Source organism: Pristiophorus japonicus, chromosome 23 (assembly GCF_044704955.1).
Source record: "Pristiophorus japonicus isolate sPriJap1 chromosome 23, sPriJap1.hap1, whole genome shotgun sequence".
In the NCBI taxonomy this organism is placed as follows: Eukaryota; Metazoa; Chordata; class Chondrichthyes; family Pristiophoridae; genus Pristiophorus; species Pristiophorus japonicus.
In genome coordinates, this window is record NC_091999.1 from 23175335 (window position 1) to 23188076 (window position 12742).

Consider the following 12742-nt stretch of genomic DNA (forward strand, 5'->3'; position numbering starts at 1 on the left):
ACCAAAAATCATTGTACAAGTGCCCTCCCGGACAGGAGGGTTCCACTCACATATTTGGCCTGGTCAAAATTAAATGCTGTTAGATCAGAATTGGACTTTTCCAGGCGATCACACACCTTGCCGCCACCGAGCCCACCAGCGGAGAAGGGTCAATAATACTCGCAGGCACCGTGCAGCGCCGCCTCTCATTGTGGATATGTGAACTGGATATATGGAAATAAAGACAGTAAAGTGAACTGGATATATGAAAATGTATAAGCCATGGAAAAATAACTAAGAGAATGTCAGATTGCAAATAATACAACATCAACACAATTAACAGACTTTATCAAGGTTTTAAGTTACTAATCATGCCAGTATAGATTCTAACATGAACTGGATATATGAAAATATGAAAATACAACATCGGCACAATTAGCAGAATAGCATGGTCTCAGTTACTAATCACGCCAGTAAAATTGTAACCTTTAGAAACAATGCATGGGCTTTAGCAAAATCAGCTCATTTAGATGTCGGCTCATGATTGGACAAAGGAAAGGAGGGATCAAAAGGGATAAGCTGAACTCGGATGTCACTCTAATTGTATCTTGTTATCTTGTACCAAAAAATGTATAACTGTGTCCCTTTACAATGTAACTTCACTTGTCCTTAGGAAGTGTGTACGCTCTATCAAGAGAGTATTCCTTCTGTCTGATAAGTCTCGTCCGGTGATTAATAAAGACTGCTTTGTTACAAGCTCCTTTGGTGTTCGCCTCAGTGTATTCTCTGAAACAGATTGAAGGAAAAGAATCCAGAAATCAACATTTGGTGTCAGATGTGGGATTTCAACGGACGACAGCCGAAAACTTGTGAATTAAGAGCCAGACTAGCCTTGGACGAGACGAGGGGAAAGTGGCCACTGGAGTAAGTATACTTTCAATACTGCTCCAGTTTCCCCCGGTTTCAAAAGTCTGAGGAAAGTTTAGGCACTCGCTGGTTCTCAGGTAGTGTCAGAACGAGTTCCAGGTCAATCTGGCGAATACCTTCTAAACATAGGAAATAAGAGCCCAAGTCAGGTGTGACGTCGACCTTGTATATCACTTGGCCCGTCTAGGCACTGATTAGATTTAAACTGCGCGGTGATGTGAAAGGATAGGGAAATCTGGAGACTAGAACAAATTAAGTAAAGCTCATAGGGGAGAATAAATTAAGTAAAGCTCATAGTGGAGAACAAATTAAGTAAAGCTCATAGGGGATAAGCATCCAAGTCAGGTGTGACATCGACCTTGTATATCACTTGGCCCGTCTAGGCACTGATTGGATTCGAATCGTGTGATGACGCGAACCACGGGCCGACGCGAGATTACATAGTGACGCGAACTGCGGGGCGACGCGGGACATAGAGTTAGTTTAGATAGGGTAAGTTTAAATCGCGCGGCGATGCGAACCGCAGGGCGACGCGGGAGATAGAGTTAGTTTAGATAGGGTTAGTTTAAATTGCGCGGCGATGTGAACCGCGGGGCGATGCGGGAGACAGAGTTAGTTTAGATAGGGTTAGTTTAAATCACGCGGCGATGTGAACCGCGGGGCGATGCGGGAGATAGAGTTAGTTTAGATAGGGTTAGTTTAAATCATGTGGTGATGCGAACCGCAGGGCGAAGCGGGAGATAGAGTTAGTTTAGATAGGGTTAGTTTAAATCGCGTGGCGACGCGAACCGCAGGGTGACGCAGGAGATCGAGTTAGTTTAGATAGGGTTAGTTTAAATCACGCGGCGACGTGAACCGCAGGGCGATGCGGGAGATAGAGTTAGTTTAGATAGGGTTAGTTTAAATCGCGCGGTGACGCGAACCGCGGTGCGACGCGGAGAAAAAGAAACCGCGCAACGTCGCGGAGGTTCGAGAAATCTGAACTAATTAGAAACAGTTAAGATATAAGGGGCGATGCGAAAATGGGTAATCAGTTAGATAAAACCACGGAGGCGGGTAGTCTGCCCCAAAAGTTATGTGAGGAATTCCATGAAAGAGCTGAACAATTTAGAAAATTATCAGGAGCCCTGAACAAATTATTAGGAGATGACCAATAGCCCCTAGGTGGCAGTAGAAACGTGGAGGTAGCAATAAAGGCTCAAGGATTGATTTGGAGAAGGGGCGAGGGAAAAGGGACAAGAATTTAATTGCAACATGGCGACATTATTGTCAAAAATTAAAAGATGTATCACTTCTGTCAAGTTGGCAAATAAACGCCATTAAATTAGGACTTTCATTGACAGAAGGAGGACATGTTAAAACCGTAGACGTCTTAAAAAAAAGAATGCGCACACGTAAAACGTACTAAGAGATCCGCTGGGAGCTCTGAGAAAGGTATTGACCGACTACGTAGTCAAATTGCTGGCTTTGTGTTGACCGAGGCTGATGATGAAATTGATGAATGGTCACTGACTCGGCGCCCAACGGCGACTCCCGCACCCCCTAGACCCTTGTCCCAGTCCTCTTCTCATCCCCCTCCACCTTACACTCCGGCGAAAAAAGTGAATAAATGTAACCCCACACCAACGAAGCTACAAGCCCAAACTGACTCCTCATCCTCTGATAGCGATTCGGATCCCCAATTCACAGGCAATATAACTGAGAGGACCAGATCTCACACTCGGAATGGCTGAACTAGATCTCGACATCACAAACAGTCCCGTAAATCTTCTAGTCAAACTACCAGTCCCAGTTGTGAAAGGCATAGCAAACACTCCCGCCGATCAAGACGTGGAGGTGTCGAGCAGTCAGACAGCTCCGAAACATCTTCCGACCTAGAAATGCCTCCCAAGATTCCAAAGCCCCGACACCAATTCCCTGTCAGACCAATGCCAAACCCTGATGCACAATAAGCTGCAAACCACCCCACCATAGATGTCTATGTGCCCTGGAAACCGAACGAAATTATGGCCATTATGGCCAGCATACCAGATCGAAAAAAAGAACCTATCAAATTTATAGTTCATCTTCGAACTACTATTTCAGTTTATAATGCACAATCAAGGGACCTGTGGGCCTTGGTAAAGCAAACCCTGAGCCCAACTGAGCATACCCGATTTCTAACTCACCTAGCATGTGTTACTCATGATGCATTGTTGGTTGCACACCCAAACGATGTCCAGGATCGCATAAATGCTATCTTTAATGCTCTCACCTCGAACCTTCAGAAGCCAATCAGTATGGCCACAGTATTAGAAACTAAACCCAAACGAGAAGAAACTGCTGATGAATTCATGGAAAGATTTATTGAAATATACGGGAGTCAATCATGAGATAATGCCTTCAGGGAAGGAGAGGATACTCCTCAATTCTGTGCTATCCTATCTCAGTGCCTGCCCTATTCAATTGCTCATGCTATTCAGACAAATAATATGAATTGGGCAGATAACAGTAAAGCCCAGATGGAAAGGGCGGTTAGATATTATTGGCAGGAAAAGAAAGGAGAGCGGTTGGTGCGCCCACAACCCGGGTCAAGTCTGAATAAGTGACTAGAAAAGAAGAGCCGTCTCGGGTGGAAGGACCAAAACCCAACCTAAGGGGATACCAGATGGAACCGCAATATTGTATGCAGGGTTGGGTGGATAAGCAAGGATACAGTTATACTAAACACGCAAACGGCCCGGGCACTGCTAATTACGGACCGCCCTATTGTCCCCGGCCTGGTATTGGAAGAGGTCGGGTTTGGGTAAGAGGAGATGAATGCTTTAATTGTGGGCAAGAAGGACATTGGAATAAAAATTGTCCCTTCCATCAGCACGAAAAAGGAAGAGGAGGAAGAGGAGGAGGATCTTACACTAACTTCTCCGAGAACAACCCCTTTGGCGAATCGTCCCCCAATTATTCATATTGACTACGTAGCTTGATTGTGCAGGGACCCTCCCCGGACGACGAACCGATGATATTGTTAATAGTTCTGAATGAGTGGCAACACTTCTTGATAGATACGAAAGCCTTCATGTCTTCTGTACAATCAAAGCTTAAACTCCCTGCCTACACTGAAACACAGGGACTGTCAGGATTCCTGGGACAAGTCTCTACATTCGCGGTTTCAGAACCGGTTAAAGGGGTTACCATGAAAAATCGGTGGAACATCGATTTGTTATCACTACCAATCTGGACTGCAACTTGATAGCTAGAGACCTCCTCTGCAAATTCCAGTTGCATTTGGAGTGTGGAGATGATGGGATTATTGTAAAACAAGGAATCCTTAAGCGGCAGATAATACCACTAGAACCCCTCAGTGGTGGTCTCTGGACCAGCCGCAGGCACGCTATCGCGTGACCCTAGCATACGATCCCAGTGGAAAGAATCAGGACCTGCAGAACTTTTATCAGAATCACGAAGGGGAAGTGAAGGAAATTCTATTAAGGGCTCGAGTGACTGGACCGGAAGGGAAGGCAGATTTTGTGGAAATGGATAAGAATCTGTGGAGACAGCCCCCAACTGTGGCACCACATATTACTCGTGAAGTATTAGCCCCTCACCACGCTAAAGATTTGGGAGAATGGCGCGGCAGGCTATAGACGAGGCTGACCCTAGCAGCAGGGATGTGCAAATTGTGAAACATGGCCGAACAGTCCAATTCCACGTGGACCCCGAGAAGCTCTTAACGACTCTGCAGCATCATACTGGCTCTGACATACCTGACTATGTGGATCCTCATGTGTGGGCAGAGGACCCCTCCCAAGTGGGTTATAATCCCATTGATCCGATTGAGATCTCAGTACAGGGCAATGTAGACTGGCCCCCTATCCGACAGTACCCACTGAAGTCACAGGCAATACCGAGTATCCACCGATTGATTAAGGGGCTAGTAGAACAGAGGATTTTGATCCAATGCCAGTCCCCGTGTAATACTCCTATACTGGCAGTCCCTAAGCCAGGCAGACCAAACGAATACCGTTTAGTTCAAGGTCTTCGAGCAATCAATGCTATCGTCCAGCCCCTGCACGCTCTGGTTCCCAACCCAGCACTGATACTGTTAATAATCCCAGCAAACGCCAAGATCTTCGCTATGATAGACCTTCAACATGCCTTCTTCGCTTTGCCGCTAGCCCAGGCAAGTCAGTACCTATTCGCCTTCACTTACCAGGGACAGCAATATACCTTGACTAGACTTCCCCAAGGGTTCATCCACTCCCCGACCTTATTCTCAAGGTGCCTGCAGAAACAGTTACAATTCCTCACGCTGACTAAGGGATCCACTTTAATTCAGTATGTGGACGATTTACTGGTAGCCAGCATAGATGAACCAAGTAATAGGGAGGATGCTAATCAGTTATTGAATTACTTGTCCTCCCTGGGATACATAGTTTCCCCGTCAAAGTTCAAAATTGGCCAGTCTCAAGTCAAATTTATTGGGATCATTTTATCAGGCACCCACCGAGCCTTGGAGGTATGTCGAATCGAACCCATCTGCCAGTTTCCAGTCCCTAGCACGACTAGACAAATGCAGCAGTGGTTGGGGATGATAAATTACTGTAGATCCTGGATCCCTAATGCTGCCCTGATGACCAAACAACTCACACCATACACGACCAAGGAAGGCAGCTTTGAAATAGAAACCACAGACGTCCAAGCCTTTAAGGAACTAAAAACAGCCCTGCTGCAAGCTCCGGCTTTGGGCCCCTCTATGACCGACCCTTTCAACTGTATTGTACGATCTTGAAAGATTGTGCTACCGCTGTCTTAACTCAGAAACATGGGGATAAGCATAGGCCTGTTGCCTACTACTCTTCTAAAATAGACCCTGTTGCCTTGGGACACCCCATATGTACTCAAATATTAACTGCCATCTACAATAGCCTTCAATCTGCCGCCAACCTTACCCTCCAGCAGGATATTGTTTATATACCTCTCACTCCGTAGCTGCCCTTTTTGGTCAACTGCAGACTCAACATCTTACCATGGCCAGGCAAAGTAGATATGAGATTTACCTACTAAATAATCCAAGGCTGACCTTTCGGCACCGTACTGCCATTAATCCGGCCTGTTTTCTGACCAAACCACCTCAAGATAGGAAGAACCGAGTCATGACTGTTTATCTTTAATTCAAGAAGCTAACTCGGTCAGGGAGGATTTAGTTGATGTACCAATGGAGGACCCTGACTCTATTATGTATGTTGACGGAAGCTCTTCCATTGACCCAGAAGGCAGACGAAATTCGGGATACGCCATAGTAGACCAGAAGAATCAGGTCCTGGAATCTGCCGCCTTTGAGACTGCCATTTAGCTCAACAAGCTGAACTATTCGCCCTCACCCGAGCCTGCATCTTGTATAAAAACCTCAAGGTCAATATCTATACTGACTCTGGGTATGCCTTTGGAGTAGCCCATGATTTCGGACAATTATCGAAAATAAGGGATTCCTAACATCAAATGGGAATGAGATATCCCATAAGCAGCTAGTATCTGACTTGTTGCAAGCCCTCCTGCTCCCCAAACTCATTGCCATTGTCAAATGTACCGCCCACACTACCGGAAACTCTCCGGTTGATATAGGAAACCGCTGTGCTGACCAAAAGGCCAAAGAGTCCTCTCGTGGACAACAAATGGTAGTGCCTAGAATGATGAGTCAAACTAAAAATCTTGCAAAGGATAAAATAGCCTCGGAAAAACTAATGCCAACCATCCATGATGTCATTAAAGCACAGGAGGACGCTCCTGAAAAAGATAAACTGTTATGGAAAGATTATGAATGTACCTATGACAATGTTTCTAAACTCTGGACCACTCTCACGGAACAGACTTGCAGGTCTGACGAGTTGGCTCTGTGGGTTATTGAATGTATGCATTTTGCTACTCATTGTGGAGCAAGGGCAACAAGTGATACGCTTTTGGCTACTTGGTGGCACCCTAGACTCCAGGTGCTGGCCCAGAACATCGGTAGTCGTTGCCTTGTTTGCCAACAGCATAATGCAGTGAAGTGAGGTCCCTGTTCTTGGGGTAAGACGCCCCTACCAGAAGGTCCCTTTGAGACCTTGCAGTTGGACTACATTGAGTTGCAAAGGGTTCAGTGTTACAAATATATGTTAGTAATAGTGGATGTGTTCAGCAGATGGATCGAAGCTTACCCTACTCGGGACAATAAGGCTCAAACTGTTGTTAAAGTATTAATGAGGGAAATTGTTCCTAGATAATTGTATCCCTGCTCAACTGAGTTCCGATAATGGCCCTCACTTTATTGGCAAAGTTAACAAAGAATTTTGTTCCCAGATGCGCATTAACCAGCAGCTGCATTGCGCCTACCGACCCCAAGCTGCGGGATTAGTTGAACGTGCTAATCAAACTCTTAAAACCAAGCTTGCAAACCTGGTAGCATCAACCAGACTCAAGTGGCTTAAACTCCTTCCCATAGCCCTATTCCAGATTCGCACTACTCCTTCTGGTAAGGCTAGGCTGACCCCTGCTGAGGTCATTTAAGGTAGACCCCTTAGGACCCCCTGGAATCAGAATGTCCCCTCCACTGTCCAGTTCCACCACATGACTGAGGAGATGATCACCTATATTCGTTCCTTGACTCAGGCTCTGCGAATAGCCCATAACCAGGTTCGAGATGCTCACCTCGACCTCTCAGTTTTTCCAGAATCATCCCTCGTGGTCCCAGGGAAGTATGTCCTGATTAAGAGGTGGATTCGGAAGGGATTGGAGCCACGATGGGAGGGCCCTTTTCAGGTGTTACTCACTACCCCCACTGCAGCCAAGGTTGAGGGGAAAAATGCCTGGGTTCACCTGCACCACTGCAAGCTCACCACCCTCTAACAAACTTATTTTACTGGTTATTCTAATTCCTGTTTCTGTTCCAGATTTCCTCTTCTCCATAGCTGAACAAGGCCGTCGACACCCAGCTACACCGACAGCTACACCACACTGACCTGAGAAGAGAGATGGGAAAACTGAAATCTATTAATCAGCAAAATTGTGAGCTATAAGATGAAACCATGTCTGTTTGCAACAGTCTGTATAATAGTGTTGATATATGACAGTTTCGGCGCATGGGAAGGGAGACAGAGGCGAGAGCTCAGTGTAAACACCTTTTTATATATGTCTTATGTTTATGCGCAAAATGGGCACTTTTCTAGATGCTGGGTGTTTTCCCATATTCCTATACATTCCAAGGGGGGAATTCCTTTGCGCCCTGTTCCACTGACCCTAACTGAGACTGTCACATGGATTCAGAGCCAGACTATCACGAGAGGAGGGGGGCCATCGCGAATACAAGAGATGAAAGGCGGGTCAAAAGAGGGATCACCAAGATCAGGAGGAGTATCATGCCGTTACCACATGAACAACCAAGGGGAGGTCACCAAGTGGGAGAGTGCTGGATACCCCATTAGTCAGACGTTCCAGGGATGGTACCAACCAACCTACAACACTGAAAAAGAACCCCATTCATAGCCTTCACCAATACCTCAGGGATTGGGAGACCAACCGGGGACATATGTCTAACCCGAAATGACACCAGTAACAAGGGACATATCATAGGGTACAGCAATTGCCCACACAGTCACAACTTCACCACAGGTGCACGAGTCACCATCCTTTCTCACCTTCCGGATAAAACAGGTGGAAGTTTGTGGGCCCAGTCCTGGGACCCGGAGGCAATATATCAGAAAGCAGCTTTTAACGGCACGTATTTCGTGTGTGGTCATAAGGCATATCCTTGGTTACCTAGGCGATGGACAGGGTCCTGCTCTCTGGGATATGTGGTGCCATTTGTGGAGCAAATACGTACCCTGGCAGAAGCACATGCTTCCAGCCGATACAAGCGAGCCATCACCCCCGCCGACAAGTTCTTTCGGGTCATGATGTTCCCAATCGGGATAAGACGTCTCATGGATGAAGTACAGAACCTTGAGACAATTTTGGAACAGATAGCTAACAATACTGCTGAAGCTCTGGAGGGCATCACAGCTAAATTGGTAGCAATAAGGACCGTAGCATTACAAAACCGAATGGCCCTCGATTACCTGTTAGCTGAGAAAGGGGGAACATGTGCCCTGATAGTGCAACATTCAGATCCTTACATTCCTGATAGATCAGAAAACATAACCAATCTCGCTGATCACATAAGAAGGGAGGTGAAGAAGTTATCCACACCAGCAAGAGGATCTAGCAGGTCTGATTGGCTGTTAGGTGGATCTTGGAGATCCGATCTAATGCATGGGGCAATTATTCTCATCGTAGTAATAATTACCTGTTGTCTGATTGTTGGTTGCCTTAACTTCTGCTGTAAAGTAATAATGGCAAGGTTAGCAAACCCTCCTGTGGTCAAGGGCTCACGGGTTATGATCCAACGAACTAAAGAACTACTCGACAATAACAACAATATGATTCAGGAAATAGAGTGTGAACAGATGAATGCAATTCTCCTAGAATGATCCTAAATGTTATCATGGAATGATAAAAGGGGGGAATGTGCATATGTGAACTGGATATTTGGAAATAAAGACAGTAAAGTGAACTGGATATATGAAAATGTATAAGCCATGGAAAAATAACTAAGAGAATGTCAGATTGCAAATAATACAACATCAGCACATTTAACAGACTTTATCGTGGTTTTAAGTGACTAATCATGCCAGTATAAATTGCAACATGAACTGGATATATGAAAATATGAAAATAGCACAATTAGCAAAATTGCAAGGTCTCAGTTACTAATCACGCCAGCAAAATTGTAACCTTTAGAAACAATGCATGGGCTTTAGTAAAAACAGCTGATATAGATGTCGGCTCATGAGTGGACAAAGGAAAGGAGGGATCAAAAGGGATAAGCTGAACTAGGATGTCACTCTAATTGTATCTTGTTATCTTGTACCAAAAAATGTATAACTGTGTCCCTTTACAATGTAACTTCACTTGTCCGTAAGAAGTGTGTACGCTCTACCAAGAGAGTATTCCTTCTGTCTGATAAGTCTCGGTCGGTGATTAATAAAGACTGCTTTGTTACAAGTTCATTTGGTGTTCGCCTCAGTGTATTCACTGAAACAGATTAAAGGAAAATAATCCAGAAATCAACATCATCTCCCTGAAATATTGTCGAAAAGCTGGAGCCACTCTGTGTGTTCAACTGGAAAATAGAGAGTCGGTGAGTATAACACAAAACAGTCGAGAGAGTGTGTGTGTGTCCGATAGGCACCGGGCTCTGGCAATCATTCCCCGGGGTTGTGTTCTCTGGGGTGTTTGTATCAGATTTCTAACCCGTGCTGTACATGCCCTGCGACTTTTGATGGGACAGTGTAGAGAGAGCTTTATGCTGTAGCTAATCTGTACTTTACCTACCCTGGGAGTGTTTGATGGAGCAGTGTAGATGGAGATTTACTGTGTATCTGCGTCGGGATAAATGGGTCATTTTTCTGTTGGAAAACATTGACTAGTGTAGAGCTGCAGGGATCGGTGCTGGGTCCTCAACTATTTAGAATCTATTTTAATGACTTGGATGAAGGGGCTAACTGTAGCTAAGTTTTCTGATGATACAAAGATGGGTGAGAAAGTAAATTGTGAGGAGGTCACAAAAATTGTGCAAATTAATAGACAGGTCAAAGTGAGTGGGCAAAAATTTGGCAAATGCTGTACAATATAGGAAAATGTGAGGTTATCCACCTTGGCAGAAAAAATAGAAAAACAATTATATTTTTAATGGTGAATAATTGCAAAGTGCTGCATTGCAGTGGGACCTGGGGTCCTTGTGCATGAAACACAAAAAGTTAGTATGCAGTTACAGCAGGTAATCAGGAAGGCAAATGGAATGTTGGCCTTTATTGCAAGGTGAATGGAGTATAAAAGCAGAGAAGTATTTCTATAACTGTACAGGCTGTTGGTGAGGCCACAGCGAGAGTACTGCGTCTAGTTTTGGTCTCCGCATTTGAGGAAGGATATACTTGCATTGGAGGCTGTTCAGAGAAGGAACACTAGGTTGATTCCAGAAATGAAGGGGTTGAATGATGAAGATAGTTTGAGTAGGTTGGCCTATACCCATTGGAGTTCAGAAGAATGAGAGGTGATCTTATCGAAACAGATAAGAAAATGAGGGGGCTCGTCAAGGTGGATGCAGGGAGGATATTTCCATTCACCAAGGAAACTAAAACGAGGAAACATAGTCTCATAATAAAAGGCTGTCCATTTAAAACTGAGATGAGGAAGAATTTCTTCTCTTGGATGGTTGTAAATCTGTGGAATTCTCTGCCCCAGAGCACTGTGGAGTCTGGTTCATTGAATATATTTAAGACGGAGATCGACAGATTTTTGAGCGATAAGGGTATAAAGGGCTATATGGAGCGAGCAAAAAACTGGAGCTGAGTCCATGATCAAATCAGCCATGATCCTATTAAATGATGGAGCAGGCTCTAGGGGCCAGGTGGCCTCCTCGTGCCCTTGGAATGTCTGGTGGGACAGTGATGAGGAAGCTTTATTCTGCATCTAAGCAACTGAAGTATAACCTTCCTTCGATAAAGAGGCCAAAACTGTGCACAGTACTCCAGGTGTGGTCTCACCAAGGTCCTGTGCAATTGTAGAGTGAGGTTAGAGAGAACATTCCCCTCTATCTAAATTATGCTGTACCTGCCCTCGGACGGTGCAAAGGGAGATTTACTTAGTATTTAACCAATACCTGGGAGAGTTTGATGGTACTGTGCAGAGGGAGATTTACTCTATATCTAACAAGTACTGTACCTGCCCTGGAATGGTTGGGACAGGATAGAGGGAGATGTACCCCGTGTCTAACCTATGTTGTACCTGCCCTGGGAGTGGTTGATGGAACAGTGCAGAGAGAGCTTTACTCTCTATTTGACCCATGCTGTACTACCCTGGGAGTGTTTGATAGGATAGTGTAGATGAAGTTTTGCTCTGTATCTAACCGGTGTTGCAACTGCCCTGGGAATGTTTTGGATATTGTAGACTGAGATTTACTCTACATCAACCCTGGTAGTGTTTGGTACAGGATGGAGTGAGATTTCCTTTGTATCTAACTCGTCCAGTACTGGTAGTCCCGACATCAGTAGTAGGGAAAATGCTACAATCTATTATTAAGCACGTGGTAACAGGGCACTTCGGAAGTGATAACAGGATTGGGCAGAATCAACACGGATTTATGAAAGGGAAATTGTTCTTGACAAATCTGTTAGTGTTTTTTGAGGTTGTAACTAGTAGGACAGATAAGGGGGAACCACTGGATGTGGTGTATTTAGATTTACAGCATGCATTCAATGAGGTACCACACAAGAGGTTATTAAACAAAAGTAGAACTCATGGGATTGAAAGTAATATATGAGCAAAGATTAAGAATTGGTTAATGAACAGAAAACATAGAGTATGAATAAACGGGTGATTTTCGGGTTGGCAGGCTGTAACTGGTGGGGTGCTGCAAGGATCGGTGCTTGGGCCCCAACTATTCACAATCTATATCAATAGTTTGGATGAGGGTACCAAATGTAATATATCGAAGTTTGCTGAGGATACAAAGCTAGTTGGGAATGTAAGTTGTGAGGAGGATGAAAAGAGGTTTCAAAGGAATATATACAGGATCAGTGAGTGGGCAAAACATGGCAAATGGAATATAATGTGAAGAAATGTCAAGTTAGATACTGATAGTAAAAATAGAAAGGCAGAGTATTTTTTAAATGGTGAGATTGGGAAATGTTGGTGTTCAGAGGGACCTGGGTGTTCTTGTACACAAATCGCTAAAAGTTAATATGAAGGTCCAGCAAGCAATTAAGAAAGCAAATGCTATATTGGC

The 12742-nt window shown here is 44.7% G+C and overlaps 1 pseudogene; it reads right to left on the reverse strand.

The window, feature by feature from the left end:
- Nucleotides 1-9962: 9962 nt before the first annotated feature.
- LOC139235441 (oocyte zinc finger protein XlCOF6.1-like) overlaps nucleotides 9963-12742 on the reverse strand; it is an 82272-nt pseudogene continuing 79492 nt past the window's right edge.